The sequence below is a fragment of the Oratosquilla oratoria genome, chromosome 3 (assembly GCF_046742065.1).
Source record: "Oratosquilla oratoria isolate Oo_2021 chromosome 3, ASM4674206v1, whole genome shotgun sequence".
NCBI classification, from domain to species: domain Eukaryota; kingdom Metazoa; phylum Arthropoda; class Malacostraca; order Stomatopoda; family Squillidae; genus Oratosquilla; species Oratosquilla oratoria.
Genome location: NC_134779.1, coordinates 85,421,556 through 85,440,038, shown reverse-complemented (window position 1 = coordinate 85,440,038; position 18,483 = coordinate 85,421,556). Strand labels below are relative to the sequence as shown.

Sequence of the window (18,483 nt, the reverse complement as noted above, 5' to 3'; positions counted from 1 at the left end):
AATGAACATATCGACTGACCTGTGGTATCTGACGAGTAAAGATCTTGGTAATCCATTTACTGTTTTTAACATTTTGTCTCTGCATTTAATAATACCTCATCTCTACTTTAAAAAATATGGTAGACATAATTAAAAAAAATCGTCTATTACAATATCTTCAGGTAATACATAGATTTTATAAAAGGTTCTCTTTAAAATGAACAAGAAAAAGAGAAAGAAAGGAACCAGGGGAGAAAATGACCTATCTCAATAGGAGCCCGAGGAGATCTTGAGACGGCCTTGGGTTACTGCCTAGACTCAAGTTTAGAGAGGTCATTGTCTCCATTAGTTTCTGTCCATCTCTCTTTTCTTATTCTTTTCATGGATTACCTTTCGTGAAATCTATGTATCCCTTGAAGATATCTTTATATATATATATATATGTATATATATATATATATATATACATATATATATATATATATATGATATATATATACATATATACACACACATACACACACACACACATATATATATATATATATACATATATGTATATATACATATATATATATATATATATCATACACACAAAACACACACACACATATATGTATATATAAATATATATATATATATATACATATATATATGTATATATATATATATATATATATATATATGACGACACTGCATTTGTAAAAGGATCAGAGGAGGGATTAAGGAAATTAGTGACGGAACTTGGGATAGTGTGCGAAAGATAAATTTTAAATTTTAAATAAGTTGAAGATAAATGTAGATAAAAGGTGATGAGATGTACAAGGGGAGAGGATGGCAGCAAATTCGAAATGAATATTAAGGAAGAGAGATTGGAGGAAGTGAATAGTTTTAGATGTTTGGGTGCGAATGTGGTGGTAAAGAGAGTAGAGGTGGAGGTAGAATGGAAATTGAGAGAATCAAGTAAATGCCTTGGGGGATTAAAAAGTGTAATAAGAAATAGACATTTGGGGATGGATGCTAAGAGAAGATTGTTTGAAGGAGTGATTGTGCCGACGACATTGTATGGGGTAGAAATATGGAACATAAGAGAAGAAGAGTTGATATGTTTTTGAGATGAACTCCCTAAGAAGTATGGTTAGGGTTACTAGGCTGGATATAGTGAGAAACGAGGGGGTGAGGAGGAGAACGGGTGTGGATAGAGGGTTGACAGACAGGGTGATGAAATAGTATTGGGGTGGTTAGAACACATGGAATGAGTGAAAAATATTAGTAAAATAGATGTGGAAGGCAGAGGTGGAAGGAGTGAACATGAGGGGGCGACCAAGGATGATATGGATGGAAAGGGTAAAGGGGGCATTGGGGAAGAGGGGAATGTCTGTTGCGGAAGGAAGGGAGAAGACAGAAGATTTGAGCGAGTGGAGAATGGTTGTATATGGTGATGCTGTGATGCATGAAAGAGAGTGGATGGGGGATGGGGGTGAGGGAGTATGTGTGAACGATGTTTTGACGCAGCCCGAAGGAATTTCCCCCGTCTTCTCTTTTTCTGCATGAGGGGACGGAGAGAGTGGGTCGCCGATTTAATGAAGCTGTTTTGCTGTGGATGTACTGTCTCGATATACTGCTTCTGACCCAGGCAGTGAGCGAGACGTAGGGATGACCCGTCATCCAGGACGAGCCGAGAGAAGAGGGAGGGAGGGAAGGGTGTTGAATGGGAGAGAAATATGTGGGGATGAAATGGGCGGGAGTGGATTTATGCCTCTGACTTTGGCTATCTCCCTTGTAAGGGGGAAAAGCCGTTGGTGTATACATACATACATATACCAAGGCTTTTTCCCCCTTCCAAGGGAGGTAGCCAAAAAGGGAAAGGCATAAAAACACTCCCACCCATTTCATCCCTACATACACTCTACACCCCTCCCACCCTCTCTCTCATCTGAGCACCTCCTGGATGACGGGTCATCCCTGCACCCTGCCCACCGCCCTGGGTCAGAAGCAGTGTCGCAAGACACAGCACATCCAAAGCAAGGCCGCTTCATCCAATCGGCGACCCCTCTCTCCGTCCCCCCTTGCATATAAGGAGAGGACGGGGAGAAATCCCTTCGGGCTGCGTCAAAAATTACTCACACATACTACCCCACCCCCCCGCCCATTCCTCCTCATGCAATCACAACATCATCCATATACAACCATTCTCCACTCACCTCTGTCTTCCGTCCTCTCCCTTCCTTCCTCAACAGACATTCCCCTCTTCCCCAAAGCCCCCTTCACCCCATCCATCCACCTCATCCTAGGACGTCCCCTCATGTTCACTCCCTCCACATCTGCCTTCCATACCTCTTTTACTAGTCTTTCTTCACTCATTCTTTCCATGAGTCCAAACCATCCTAATATTCTTTCATCAACCCTATCTCCCAAATCCTTTTTCACCCCTGTTCTCCTCCTCACCTCCTCATTTCTCACTCTATCCAGCCTAGTAACCCCCACCATACTTCTCAGACACCTCATCTCAAACACATTCAAACTCCTTCTCTCTTCTTCTCTTATGTTCCACGTTTCTGCCCCATACAGTGCTGTTGGCACAATCACTCCTTCATACAGTCTCCTCTTCGCATCCATTCCCAAATGTCTATTCCTCATTACACTCTTTAATCCACCAAGGCATTTACTCGCTTCTCTCAATCTACATTCTACCTCCACCTTCACTCCACCTTTTCCTGCTACACTTGCACCCAAGTATCTAAAACTATCCACTTCCTCCAGTCGCTCTCCCTTAATGTTCACTTCCAGTCTACTGCCACTTTCACCCCTTGTACATCTCATCACCTTACTTTTACCCACATATATCTTTAGCTTTCTTCTATCACATACTCTCCCAAACTCTGCCACCAGCTTCCTCAAACCCTCCTCTGACCCTGCCACAAGCGCAGTGTCGTCCGCAAACAACAGCTGGCTCACCTCCCACTTTTCTCCATTTTCTTTAACCATCTCCAATTCCTGACCCACTACCCTAGCATTCACCTCTCGCACCACCCCATCCATGTATAAGTTGAACAGCCAGGGCGACATAACGCATCCTTGACGAAGTCCCACCTTTACTTCAAACCACTCACTCTCTCCATTTCTAATCCTGACACAAGCTCTACTACTCTCATAAAAACTCTTGACAGCTCCCAGAAGCTTTCCTCCTATCCCATAAATCTGCATAACCTCCCACAGTGCCTTTCTGTCTACCCTATCATAAGCCTTTTCCAGATCCATAAAAGCCCAAAAAACATCCTTCCCCTTTCCTATAGCTTTCTCACATATCTGTCTTACCACAAAAATCTGATCTACACAACCTCTACCTGTCCTAAATCCACACTGTTCCTCACCAATTACTCCTTCTGTTCCTCTCCTAATCCTCTCAATTAAGATCCTCCCATAAGCCTTCCCTACTACACTTAACAGGCTAATCCCTCTGAAACTACTACATTCACACTTGTCCCCTTTTCCCTTGTAAAGAGGAACTATACAGGCACTTCTCCAGTCCTCCGGTACTCTACCCTCTCTCCAGCAAACATTAAATAACCTCACCAACCAGTCCACCATCACTGAACCTCCCTTTTTCAGACATTCTGCATGGCATCCATCCAGACCAGGTGCCTTACCTGCTTTCATCATCTTTACAACTACCTTCACCTCATCCTTCCTTATTTCTCCTCCATTCTCCTCACTCATCACTCTCATTTTCTTCGCATTTCCCACTGCAGCTATCTTTCCTTCCCTATCCTCCTTCACATTCAGCAACTCCCTAAAATATTCTGCCCATCTTCCCCTTACTGCCATCTCTTCCATTATCATCTCTCCATCTGTACCTTTTACCTTTTCTTCCCTACTTGATTCGCCTCCTCTTCCTCTCTTAATTTCTTTCCAAAACATCTTTTTATTACTTTCAAAATTTTCTGTCATACTCCTACCCCATTTCACATCTGCTCTCCTCTTTGCCTCCTTTACCTTTTGCTTTACTTCTCTTTTCTTTTCTTTGTACGTCTCATATGACTCCCCCGTCCTCTTTTGTAACCAATCTGTGAATGCTCGCTTCTTCTCTTCTACAACCTTCTTTGTTTCCTCATCCCACCATTCACTACCCTTTCTTCTATTTCCCCCTGTCCTTCTTGTTCCACACACCATCCTTGCACACTTTAAGACTCCCTCCTTGAACCATCCCCATTCCTCCTCCACACCCATCTCTGCTCCATCCTTTACTCCCTCCCACTCCTCCTTCAGCTTCTTTTCGTACTCCTTCTCCTTTTCCTTTTCATTCAAGGAGTTCACTCTAAGAACCTCCGTACCTTTTGTCCCTTTCCTCTTTCTCCATCTATCCTCCACTCTCAGCTTACCTTCCACCAAAAAATGATCTGATATTCCCCCACCCTCTCCCCTTAGCACATGTACATCCTTAACTCTTCCTATCATAATCCTATTTACCACTACATAATCCATTAGCGCTCTAATATATATATATTGTTATAGCCAACCGTGAATCAAACCACTTTCAAATCGCCCGCCTACTACTCACTGCTTCGAACATGACTCGTGGCCAGCATACGTGGTATGAACGTATGAGTTCGAACCTTGCCATGAAACATTGGCCCCGCCTTCCTCGGGTATAAAAAGAGCCTCCCCGGTTGTCCACCCCCACACTCTCACACAACCCCAGGTCTCACCTCTTCGACGCTGTATATTGGTGCATTGCTGTTTTGTTCGCAAGTATTTAGTAGGCCAAATTCTTTGGACTTGTATAGGGTTATCAATTATTTTGTGTGAACTATATATATTAGTTAAGACTCAGTGATTTGTGAATTGTATGTTTTCTTTATTAGGAAAGTGTATTTGTGTTATTCCTCAGAATACTGTGAGTGTATGTTCGTAAATGTTAAATCAGTAAAACTTTATTTTCTTTGTGTAAATATAGTTGATTAAGTTTCGTGCAGACGTCTATCTTACCTCAACCATAATCCTTATAATTCTTACATTCAGTCTCAAATAGAGCTTTTCCTCGGAACGTATTTTTATCTACTTAATTAACCTACACGTTCCACGTTATTGTCGTGGGCTTGCTTCCCAACTGGAACTCGACTTACTCCTAGACTCGACAAGTTCCACTCATTACGTTAACTCAGGCCAAACCAAGCAAGCAACCCATGACTATATGTATATATATATATATATATATATATATATATATATATATATATATATATATATATACACTTCCGAGAGCTGACATCTCGACTCGGTGGGTATGCTTGAATACCTTGAAACCTACAAAAACTATGCTGACAGAGATGAACATCTCTGCAGGGTCACCTATATCAAACATCTTGTATGAAAGGTGAGACAAAGAGCAATCCGTATACAAAGTCGCACGATCCCTGCTAACTGACACGTCCTTGGTAGCAAACAGGGAAATTCCTCATAGATATACGGGATACCCTCGTAATGCCGGTGTGGATCATTGCACTCTATCGAATATATTTAATACAGTAGCATCAAAATACATTTTACCAGAAATTAAGTGGCAACGTGAGATTTCTCCCACAGACCTCCTAGAACAACTATGGTTTACTCAACCAATGAAAAATTAGATTTACCTATTGGATCACCATCTCCTAAAGGTTCAACAACATTGCCTCCCGAGATCACGAGCAGTATGCCACCGTAAATAATGTCCAAGAATATCTAAGTTTTGAATATCAAACAGCTTAAAGAAAATAAATATGAAAACATGAAACATACAACATGAACATACAACATGAAAACTTTTTCTGAAGACAAGTTTAATGGAAAAACTGAAGGAGTGAGTGAAGTCGAAAGGGAGTAAGAAAACTCATGCAACTACAAGATAGTTACCTCCTGTTCTACTATTGAGATAAGGAGAAGGAAAGGTCCAATGGAGTAAGATTCTTGATAATTGAAGAGATTGCTGGTAACGTAGTGAAATTCAGTTGTATATTAGAGTACCTTGGGTTGTGGTCAAGCTATGTAATTGATACACTCTAAAATATTTCAGGTTTATACATCAACCTCACAGAGGTCTGGCGACAAAATTGAGCCTATGATGATTCAAGTCAGGTGATGGACCAAGAAAAAAAAATACACGAGATGCTAGTCAATTTTGCAGAAAACTACAAAAAGAGAATAATGAACACTCTTTTAAAAGAGGTCCAAATAAAACAAAGAAGAACGAAGTATATTTCATAATAGGAGATACCTACCAAACTATATAATTATAAACGCAAACCATACACTAAGTCAAGACACATTCTCTAATACTAAATAGATCCATTGCAATGCAACTAATATACAGACAGTATTGTATAAATCCCAAACCTATGATCTAATTGTTAACCCTAAACCAGATATGCAAAGATAGGCATATTCACATATATATGCGGCGACTGCGTCGCCCTTGGAGGGAGTACCTAGGGACTCTCCTCGTAGGGGATTATATCCCCATGCTGTAAATATCTCTTCACTACAATAAATCAAGAAAGCCCAAAGAGGATTTACATTCCCTGCCGCAGGTGTAGCTATTCACCGGTTACACGACTGGCGGTAGCGGTGGTGGCAGTCCGCCATCCCTCCCTATGCCTACGAAGAGAAATCGCCCATCCACGACCTCCCACGCCCACCTGAGTAACCATTGACCGGTTACACGAATGGTGCCAGGCAGTGGTCCTCAACGCCTCCGAAGAGAGACCACCCGTACAAGACTAAATCCGCTAGTGTAGCCCCACGAGGTTACAGTTATAATTGATGGTATATTGAAGAAGTTGAAGTATCTAATTATTTAGGTCAAATGTTAAAACTGAATAAAGGTCAGGGAATTGAAATAAAAAGGCGTATCACAATTGGAAAATGTTTGGTAAATCATGAAGATCATGAGAGGCTGTTTATCTCTATATCTAAAAAGCAAAGATTACAATCAGTGTAAATATGGAAATTGACGAAGGTGATGGAGATAAAACTGAGGAGTGCATAGAAGAAAATGGAAAGATCAATGTTGGGAATAACGCCGAAAGACAGGAAGAGAGCAGATTGGAGTGAAAGATATTGTGGAGGCGGTAAAAGAAAGGGAGTTGAATTGGGCAGGAAAGTTAGCGCGAAAGAATGATGGGCTATGGAGCAAGTGTGTTACCAACTGGATGCAGTGAGATGGGGCCCAGACAGAAGGTGAAGAGACGATACGGAGAATTTTGCTGGAATGACGTGACGTTGTGTGAAAGAAGTATCTGTTCAGCAGTGGACTCAGAATGCCTGGTTGACTGATTGCTATATACAATGCATACACTAAAGGCCCTTTCCCCCTTATAAAGGGGATGGCCGATATAAAACATCCAAAGACTTCATACACAAACCCATTCATCGTCCTCCCCATCTCAGCATCTCAAGTACTCAGGGTCACCCCTGTCCCCGCCACACTACTTGGGTCAAGGGCAATGCAGAGAGGCACAGCACTAACACTACAAGGTCCGACAACAAAAACCGGTTTAGGACACTTCTTGATCATGTATGGGTGACGTTTACAATTACTTATGCGTTTGCAGTTTCAATCTTGTAAATAGGTGTGTTGAAATGAGTCTTGGAAATAAATTATCTGAGGCCGTGTAAAAAAATCATGATCAACTGGCATCTACATAAGATTATTCTTTTTGTAAGTGTCTTACATAACATTTGGCAGAACAATCTGTTCCCACTTTTCGAAGAAGCAAAAGCTTCACTGACGCTTACAATGCAGAACAAGACGAGAAAAGAAACAAACACAAGTAAAAATGAGATGGGAAAAGAGAGACACAGACTCGATGAAGAGCAAGGGAAAATTGTAAAATAAAGAGCAAAAGAAGGAAAGAGATACAAACAATAAAGGTCAAGGGCATTAAGAGACACACGGTAAACAGCAACGAGGAACAAAGAGAGAGAGAGACGCAATAAAGACTGATGTGAGAGAGACAAACATAAAGATCAATAGGAGTAAAGATGGACAACGAAGAAGAAACGTCCTGACAGCACAACATCCACACAAGCTTCTGAGAGAGGCAGGCATAGGAGGAACGGCTGGGGAGGAGACAGACGAGGAAGGGGATGTGGGGGAGGACGAGAGGGGGAAGAAGGAAGGGAAGAGCAAGTGGGGGGAAGAGGGGCTGGTGAGGGAAACTAGGCGTCGCGGTGGCTACAGAAGCTGGGAACATGGAGTCGGGGGAGCGAGGGAGGAAGAAGGAGAGGAAGCGAGGGAAATGGTGGGAGAGAAAGCTGGGGAAGGAGAGGGAGTGGGAACGGGTAAAGTGGGAGAAGGATAGGAGGTTATAGAGAGAGAGAGAGAGAGAGAGAGAGAGAGAGAGAGAGAGAGAGAGAGAGAGAGAGAGAGAGAGAGAGAGAGAGAGAGAGAGAGAGAGAGAGAAAGAAAAAGGGAGTGGTAGCGTGAGAGCAAGAGTGAGAGTGAGAGGTCGATAAAGCGGTCTCCGCGTTGTCCGCCGTGGCCACATGGCTGCAACTCTCACCCCTCACTCTCACACACTCACTCACTGGGCAGCTTTCCAGTTCGAGGCAAGGGAAGCGGTGCAACCAAACCCTGTGTGTGTGTGGGGGGGGGGGGGTTGCGGGAAGGGGGAGAGGATACTGTAGGAAGGCAAAAAAAAAAGGAAGGGGAGGTAAACAGGGAGAGGGTGGTAAAAGAGAGAGAGGGCAAGGGAAGGGCAAGGAAAGGTAAAAAAACAAGAGAGGGGAAAAAGGGAGATACAGGGAAAAGAGTGTAAAGAGGGAAAGAGGGTGTTACAGAGGGAGGGAGAGAAAGAAAACAAGAGAGGGGAAAAGAGGAGAGGGACGGGCAAAATCTGAGAGAAGTGAATGAGGGAGAGAGAGGGGCAAACTGTAAAAGGCAAAGAGAGGGCTGTCAAAGAAAGAGAGGGGTCAAAGAGAGAGGGGTGTCAAATAGAGAAAGGGTCAAAGAGATTAGGGGGTCAAAAAGAGAGAGATCAAAGACAGGAGTTAAAGAAGCCAAAGAGAGAAGGGGGTTACAGAGAGTGGGGTGCTAGAGAGAGGGGAGTGTCAAAGAGAGAAAGGATCAAATAAAAAAGGATATCAACGAGAGGAGAGTGTTAAAGAGAGGAGTGGTCAAAGAGAGAACTTATCAAAAAGAGAATACGTAAAATAGAGAAAGGGTTTAAATAGAGAGGAGGTCAAAGAGAATAGGCCAAAGAAAAAGTGGACTTAAAAAAAGGGTCAAAGAAGGAGGGAGGCCAAAGATAAGAATCAAAGAGAAGAGTCAAAGAGAATGAAAATCAAAAACAATGAAGTCAGAGAGAGAGAGAGAGAGAGAGAGAGAGAGAGAGAGAGAGAGAGAGAGAGAGAGAGAGAGAGAGAGAGAGAGAGAGCGGAGTCAAAGAGAGGGTTAAAGAGGGACAGGTCAAAGAAAGAAGACGTCAAACAGAGACTGACTTCAAAAGTGGGGTCAATAAGAGAAGGGATCAAAGAAAATGGGGTCAAAGAGAGCAATCAATCAATTGTCCCAAGTCTTCCTTGTAGGAGGCACACGGCTCCCAGGTAACAGACAACTGATGCCGGATTGGCCCACAAGTCACTCAGGGATGAATTATGTTGTCAGGATGAGACTAGAGCAGGGTAATGTAAGATGAGGCATTCGGTGTCTTCTGCGTGGTGATTGCACCTGTGGCAATTTGTATATGTATCAAGGCCTATTCTAAGTTGGTGTATGTTTTAATACTGGATGGTGACCTGAACGCAGTCATGCTTGTGTGATTTTTACTTTTTGTGGGAAGGATTTCTCTGTAGGCCTGATGTCTGTGGGAGTTTAGTGGAGTAGGGAGTTCGGTGGTCGTTTCTTGAAGTGCTTGTTTTGTGATCTGGGAGTTTATACGTTTTTTGTATGAACGTGTTGCGTGGGGCTGATGGTAGGTTGTTGTAGATGGCCGAGTATTATGCTGCCCATTTTTTCCCCCGATCACTTGATAGAATAGAGTGTATTGGGGAAAATAGAGTAGGGTATAGCAACAACGTATAGCAATATGTCAGTGTAGGACAAAATATCATTTTAGGATATAATGTCGATAGGAGACGAAATATTACATTAGGATGTAATGTCAAACGACAAAATATCACGATGAAATTTAATAATGATGGATGACAAATTATCACGATGGGATATAATGATAGTGGAGGACAATATATCACGATGGTATGTAATGTTAGTGGAGGACAAAATACCGCGGTAGGATATAATGTCAGTGAAGGACAAAATGTCATTTTAGGAAAGGATGCCGGGCAGAATGTCAGTGAACGACGAGTGGCCGGTGTGAGACGCGGTGACGAAAGGGGGCAAGGTATACATAAGAGATCAAATGACCATGAGGGACCAGAAGTCCATGATGGGGCAAATGTCCATGAGGCATTAAATGTCAATGAATTACCAAATGTCAATATAGAGCAAGGTGTCAATAAAGAACATAATTATAATGTAAGGCATGATATTGAAATACAAAAAGTGTCGAAAAGAAATAATCACGAGTTTCTTAAGAATATGTACTTTAATACTCGTAGTACTAGGAACAAATTCCAAGAAATACAGGCGTATGTCAAAAGCGAAAATCTCGATATGATAGGTTTTATTCTATAAGCTGTTTCCTTTTGGTGGTTTTGAAATATTTATAGTTGTTACTTTCTTTTCTCCAGGAACGAAAAAGAGTGTTTCGATTTTAAACTTTATTTACACAACAAAATAATATAACAAGAACACTCGGATTAATTCTGCAACACAGTCATCTCGAATTATGACAAAAGAAACAATATAGATTTAATATATCTAGACTTTGCAAAAGCTTTTGATACCGTCCCACACGAAAGACTACTTACTAAATTAGCTTCACACGGAGTAAGTGGTAGCCTATTAAGTTGGACTAGAAATTGGTTGAATGATCGAAAACAGAGAGTTGTTTTAAATGGAAAAACTTCTAGATGGAAAAATGTTACGAGTGGAGTTCCTCAGGGTTCCGTTCTTAGCCCACTTCTATTCATAGTATATAAAAATGATACTGACCACGGACTAAAATCTATTGTCTCCAAATTTGCTGATGATACAAAATCGTGCAGAATGGCAAATGGTCACTTAAATCAATCAGATGTTCAAGAAGATTTAGATAAATTACAGCAATGGTCTGAAAAATGGCTAATGAAATTTAACACAAGAATGGATAGTGAAAAGTATCTCGGCGTAATTATCAGTAACGATCTCAAATCATCTAAGCAGTGTATTTCAGTCTCTGAGAAAGCAAACAAGATTCTAGGACTGATTGCGCGATCTTTTGACTTCAAAAGTTCATCTCTCATTAACAAGCTATATAAATCGTTAGTTCGTTCACATTTGGAATATGCTGTTTCCGTATGCTCACCGAGTCTCATTAAAGACATTGACAGATTGGAAAAAGTACAACGGCGAGCCACAAAACTGATTCCAAATATAAAAAATAAATCATACGAAAATCGGCTAATATATATGAATCTGTTTTCGCGTAGACTCAGAGGTGACTTGATACAGGTCTTTAAGATTCTAAAGAGAATTGACATCAAAAGTCACTGAATGAGAATCCGACAAGAAATAATGGTCTCAAACTGTCAGGAAATAGATTTAATTTGGAAATGGGTAGAAACAATTTCGCCAAACGTGTAGTAAATGAATGGAACAAACTTCCTGCAGAGGCAGTGTAATGTAGTTCAGTTCGAAGCTTTAAGATTCGTTTAGATAAACACCTAAGGAAGATGCTGTAATGACTGCCATTTATTTTATATTTTTTGTTTATTTGTTTGTTATTGTTTGTTTGTTTGTTTATTATTTGCTTGATTTTTATTTATTTTATTTATTATTATTTATATTATTAGATTTTTTTTTCTTTAATTTATTTATCATTATTACATTTTTTCCGCATCCGACTTAGTTTTGGACCAAAAGGTCTCCTGTCGGCATGCTCCGCCTTTGTAATCCTTTGTAATCCTTTGAATTTGTGTCATGTATTGGAATGGATTTGTGAGACAGAGAGTTCTTGCACAGAGCCGTGTGCATATCATTATCATATGCTCTTCTATGGATTTTTATTTTTGTTTCAGTATGCACACGTTCTATCAGGGTGGTATCGATGCATTCTGCCTGTTGTTATTCTTAATGTTTTGTTTTGTGGAGCATATAGGGTGTCTTTGTTTTCTTAATTGTTGGAAACCATGCAGCAAATTAGCCGTGTATGGTTCTTAGGGAATGTTTGTAGACTGCGACTGGAGATTTTTGTGTTGACCAAAACATGTATATGCTACTGATTTTAGTATGTTTATTTTCAAAGTCAGATCTTTGAGCTGAAGGTCATGCGAGTATCAAAAGTGAGGACCAGGATTATAGGGCTCCTGTCCGATGGAAGGAAATGGCTATTCAGTTTTAGTCTTGGATGTTTCTTTGATTCATGGTTGTCTGGAATAAGAAAAGTCACTGATGACTTCCGAGTTGAGACCTCCATTCTATTTTGTCCCCGGTGTAGCCGGTTCAAATAACTCCCCATTTCAAAAGACTCCCCCAGTCAGATCAACCTAGGTTCAGACGACTAGCCGTCACTTGAAACTAGATTCAGACGACTCCCCACCCGTTTGAAATGACTCCACATTCGAATGAACCTAGTTTGAGATGACTCCCCATTCGAATGAACCTAGTTTGAAATGACTGCACATTCATTATTGCTGTAATGCGCAATTTTTGTCTTTATCTTTTATCATTTCCTAGATAAATGTTAGTTCCAATAGATGTAGTATTGCGCTACTGTGATTGTTTATTTTTGTGATTGTTTCATAAACCGAACAGGAAAGATATAACTGGTTCGAATGAATCTTTGAAACCTGTGAAATGAAACGAACATGAACAAATTACAGAGGTTTGTTAATTGCCAGTGTTGCCGAGATTTGTTAGTTGTCAGTGTGGTGTCGTGTCGTGTGCTACCATGGACTTTAGTACTGAAATGGACGAGGTGGAAGAGTTCCTGCGGTAAAAAAATTATCCAGTGAATGTTGGAAACAACAAGGGAAAAAAAAGCTAATTTTCGAAGGAAGTGTCAGGCATTCACAATCCAAGACGACTGTCTGAAGTATGTTCATAAACCGAACAGGAAAGTTATAACTGGTGAGTAGCCTATTCCGTAAATTTATAATTTTGATTGACATTCGTTGTTGCTCTAATGCGCAATTTTTGTCTTTATATTTTATCATTTCCTAGATAAATGTTAGTTCCAATAGATGTAGTATTGCGTGATTATGATTGTTTATTTTTGTGATTGCAGAAGTTCGCTTCCTTCGGGTGATTAAGGATCGTCAATACCAGCTTGACATTGTACTGGGTAGTCACCGAGGATCTGGTTACAGTGACGAATCTGGTGCCTTGGGAGGACACGTGGGCAGAGAAAAAGTCGTCGATCGTATAATGCAAAGATATTGGTGGCGGAAAGTTGTATATGACGTAAATGAAACTATCAAAACTTGCTTGCGGTGCCAAAAATCCAGCACATTATTCAAGAAAGTTGACTCGAAACTGCACAGTATCCCAATTAAGCCTCAAATTATGCACCAAATTGGAATAGACCTATGTTCCTTAACAAAGTGAGTTTGGTTTTATAAAAACATATAAATGTAATATTCTATTTTAGCATAACTACAATAATAATAATAATAATAATAATAATCAAGAGAGTTTGGTTTTATAAAAACATATAAATGTAATATTCTATTTTAGCATAATAATAATAATAATAATAATAATAAATAATAATAATAAAAAATAATAATAATAATAATTAATAATAATAATAATAATAATTAATAATAATGATGATGATGATGATGATGATGATGATAATGATAATGATAATGATAATAGTAATAATGATAATAGTAATAATAATAATGATGATAATGATGATAATAATGATAATAGTAATAATGATAATAATAATGATAATAGTAATAATGATAATAATAATAATAATAATGATAATGATAATAATAATAATAATGATAATAATAATGATAATTAATGATGATAATAATAATGATAATATTAATAATAATAATAATGATAATAATAATGATAACAATAATAATAATAATGATGATAATTATAATGATAATATTAATGATAATAATAATAATGATAATGATAATAATAATGTTAATAATAATAATAATAATGATAATAATAATAATAATGATAATAATAATAATAATAATGATAATGATAGTAATAATAATGATAATGATGATAATAATAATAATAATAATAATAATAATAATAATAATAATAATAATAATAATAATAATGAACTTGCATAAACTGATAGATATCACTGTATATGATTTACAATGGTGATTTTTCTCAGGTCCTCCAACGGTCATGTCGCCATTGTGATGGCTGTTTGTTATTTTTCTAAGTGGATAGAGGCTCGCCCTTTAAGAACAAAGGGAGCTGTTGAAGTGGCTCGCTTCTTGTACGAGGACATTATCTGTCGACATGGATGTGTTGCCATACAGATGAACGACCACGGCAGAGAGTTTGTGAACTCTGTCTCAGCAGAGCTCCACACGCTTACAGGAACAACGCAAAGAATCACATCTGCTTATCATCCGCAAGTAAGTATTTAGCCATAATATATTAATTTGAATCGACCTATTCTCAGTACTTACAGGTGGAAACTATCCTCTTGTGAGCGTTATAAAATGGGATAGCAATGATGGTCAACCACCACCACAATCTTTTGTTTTAACTTTGTGGGATTGTTTGGTTTCACTCAATATTTTCTTCCATCTTTTTTTATTCCACATAGCGATTTAAATCGTGTTTCGTGTTATCACACTTGTGTTCATTTTTGTTAGCATTATATATAGAGAGGTTTGAGTTTGATCTCCCGAGTGTCACATATGTTAATTAATGTACTTAAAAAAATCGCGTTTGTAGAAATGTGTTTGCTGGGATTGTGAAATTAATAAAAATTAATATACATATTTTTAAACCAAAGGATTTTAAATTTCAGGCAAACGGATTAGTCGGGCGCAATAATCGAACTGTTCAAAACCTGTTCCTTCGAACTCTGAGTGATTGGCATGAAAATTGGGACAAATGTTTGCATGGTGTCCTATTTGCTCTGAGATCTACAATCTAGGTTTCCACAAAGTTTTCCCCATTCAAGATGCTATATGGACGAGAACCTGTCCTTCCCATTGATGTGGATCACAAATTTGCTGACTGTACCTCTGATCCTGATGATCCTAATGATCCTGAATTTGAGGAGTCTGACTTCCAAGCCACACTCTCAAAGCTCCAAATGTTGCAGGTAATTTCTATACAAAAGGGATGACTGTGCATACTCAGTATCTTTATCAAACCTGGGATAGTTCTCACAGAAACTAGATACTCTACTAATTAGCTAACAATATTTCTATACATGAATAGATAATATGTTATTTTTATCTTTCAGGATGTTGTCTTCAAGTAAGCAGATGCCAACCTCGAGCGAGCTCAGGCAAAACAGCAGGCTGATTATGCAAGAAGGCGATTCAAACAAAAGCATTTTATCGTAGGCGACAAGTGCTGCGCTACAACCTACGCAGAGCAGATAGAAAAGGAGGCAAACAAACTGATCCATGGGATGATCCCTATGAGGTGGCTCAAGTTTGTGAAAAGGGACTGTACTATCTCATTAATGTATCCACGAATATCCTCCTTAAAAATAAAGTGAATTGATGCAATACTGAAGCCCTTCTTCGAACGTGCTCCATAAGTTTTACCACCAAGTTCTTCATCAGACCCACCATCTCCAACTTCTCTGCCAGAGCCACCATCTCCAATTGTGTAGGGAAGAGGCCAAACGCAGAGTATGGGAGTCCAATATATTTTTACAATAAACAAACCATTGGCAATTTTAATTACAAGTAACAAGCAATTTGCGCAAATTGTGTGTACACCATTTTAATGTTTGTTTCTCCCCGCAAGGCTCGGGCTATATAAGGAGTAAAATGTTTTTCATCTATGTTATTTCTGAAGAAGCCCTGCTGGGCGAAACGTAAAATATATTGGACTCTCATACTCTGCGTTTCGCCTCTTCCCTACAGAGCTGTTGCAGTCATTGCTGCTTTTACTCATCTCCAATTATCCAGATCATAGGGGTTCAGCAACAGGAGATTATCTACAAATTTAATCCAATAACAGTTGCAACACAGCGAGCAATCTACAACTCTGGTGGACGTCTGATATTTAAGAAAAAATTTGGTCCCTCTGAAAAAATAAATAAGACTTTCAAAAACACAAGTGAACCCCTTCCTGTCAAAGTAATTAAAGGTGATGGAAATTGTTTTTTTCGTTCCATGACGTTCGCTATCACTGGAGAAGAGGACCAACATCCTGTTGTCAGAAGCTTGATATGTGATTTCCTTTCCACTAGTGAAAACATCTAAGTTGATTCAATGCGTGAGGATAAAGTGTGGGGAACAACTACAGAGAGTATTGCAGCAGCCAACATGTTTCAAGTAAATGTATGTGTTTGGGCAAAGTTTTGATCTATTCACACATTGCATATACATAGACCGAAAGGTAGTAAAATCCTAAAGGATTCAGTGTACCTTGAGAATAATGCAGGCAACCATTTCAATGTAGTTATCCGTGTGTAGTGTAATTTGTAATAAGTAATAAATAGGTCATTGTAATTCAAGAAAAAAAGATAATCATGTATAGTGTAATTAGTAGTTTTTTTTTGTATGGGGGGGAGCAACCTTAATAAAAAAAATTCGAGCATCCAATAATGGGAGTCATTTCAACCTGATGAGGAGTCATTTGAAACCAGTTTCAGTTAACTGGGGAGTGTTGTCAATCTAGTTTCATTTAACTGGGGAGTGTTTTCAAACTAGGTTCAGGAGACTCCGCCAGTCATGTTTTGGGGGTGTCCTCAAACGTCTACACCGGCACTGTTCTCACCATCTCACTCTCACGTAGTGGGAAGTGAGAAACCCCTGGTAGGACTAGCCGTGTCAGTTGCGACAAGCAGCATTTTTTTTTTTTTTTTTTTGTAGGCCGATGTTGGGTCACCTCCCCGCCTGGCCGGGGTTGTCGGGAACCAATGCAGGAAGTTCGCAACGGCTCCCTGGAATCAAACTCACGACCACCTGTTCCTGAGTTTGACACGGTATCCACTGGGCTACCGCGCGGCCCATCGACACCGTTCTAGTATATCTATGTATGTTTGGGTGCTCTTATCAGCTGTTCTGTAGTTGCTCTGTTGTGATATCTGTAAGTCATCAATATATGTGAGGATTTTGGTGTTATGATCTGGGATTGGTGTGAGGAGATTACTTGTGAAAAGGTGGAATAGTACCGGTGAGAGTATTGCTCCTTGAGGGAGTCCACTGTACAATCTTTTTATGTTTTGAGCCACTCTTCACTCTCTTCTTGTTATGTGTGTCAACAATTTCTTTTCACTGTTGTGGATTATCTGTCTCAACGATTTTTTTATATGCCTAGCAACTTTGTCGAATGTATGTCTATAGCCACCCTGATTGTTCTGTTCAAAGAGAAAGTAGGTCAAAGAGAAAAAGGATTAAAGAGAAGGAATCAAAGACAAAGAGGTAAATGAATGTGTGGGGTCAAAGATAGAGGGGTTCAAAGAAAGAGGTCTAAAAGGGAGTGGGATGTCAAAGAGGGGAGTGAGAAGGAAGAAAGGAGCTTGGAAGGGGGTCAAAGAGAGAGGGAGGGTGTAAAACGAAAGAAAGCGGGTGAGGGGGAGGGGGCTGGTCAGGTCTCTTGCAGCCCATAGAAAATCTAAACAATTACTTCTTCCTAACCTTCTTTCTGTTACCTCTTTCCCCCTCCCCCCCCTACCCCGTAACAAGAAGAAAAATACAAAATTTGCTTAACGTCACAAATAAAATACCAAACAAATAATATTATGTCATGTATTCAGTAGAATTGGCAAAACTACTTTCTCCTCACTGGTGCCTCTGGAAAAATTCATCCTCCTTCCTTCTAGAAAATTCCCTCGGGGGCGGGGAGGGGGGGGGGTCTCCCCCGGAGAGAGGGCGCCGAGAGATGGGATGAGAATGTTTCCTCCGACTTGCCTCAATAGACAATATCTCCAAGAGACAAATCTCTCTCAGGTGATACTAGTCATGATACATATTCACTGACAATACATTAGAAAGGATTTCCTCAATACTCGTACTAGTTATGTTAGATAACAAATATTCTGGCAAACGAAGGGCTACGCAACCCCGAAAATAGATACAGCTTAGATAACACGTTTTTAGAAAAATCTGAGTGCGAGAGGGACTTGGAGTTCTGGTGAGTCCGGACCTTAAAACCAGGAAGCAGTGCATTAGCGCCAGAAATAAAGCTAACAGCGTATTAGGCTTCATTGCTAGGACGGTAACGAATAGAAG

General features: G+C 39.7%; 1 protein-coding gene and 1 pseudogene across 5 annotated transcripts in view; one reads left to right on the top strand and one right to left on the bottom strand.

Moving 5' to 3' along the window:
- Nucleotides 1-18,483, bottom strand: part of LOC143024170 (putative fatty acyl-CoA reductase CG5065) — a 510,045-nt gene that overhangs the window by 354,606 nt on the left and 136,956 nt on the right. The gene's annotated exons all lie outside the window — the stretch shown is intronic.
- LOC143019874 (uncharacterized) lies at nt 14,433-16,722 on the top strand (annotated as a pseudogene).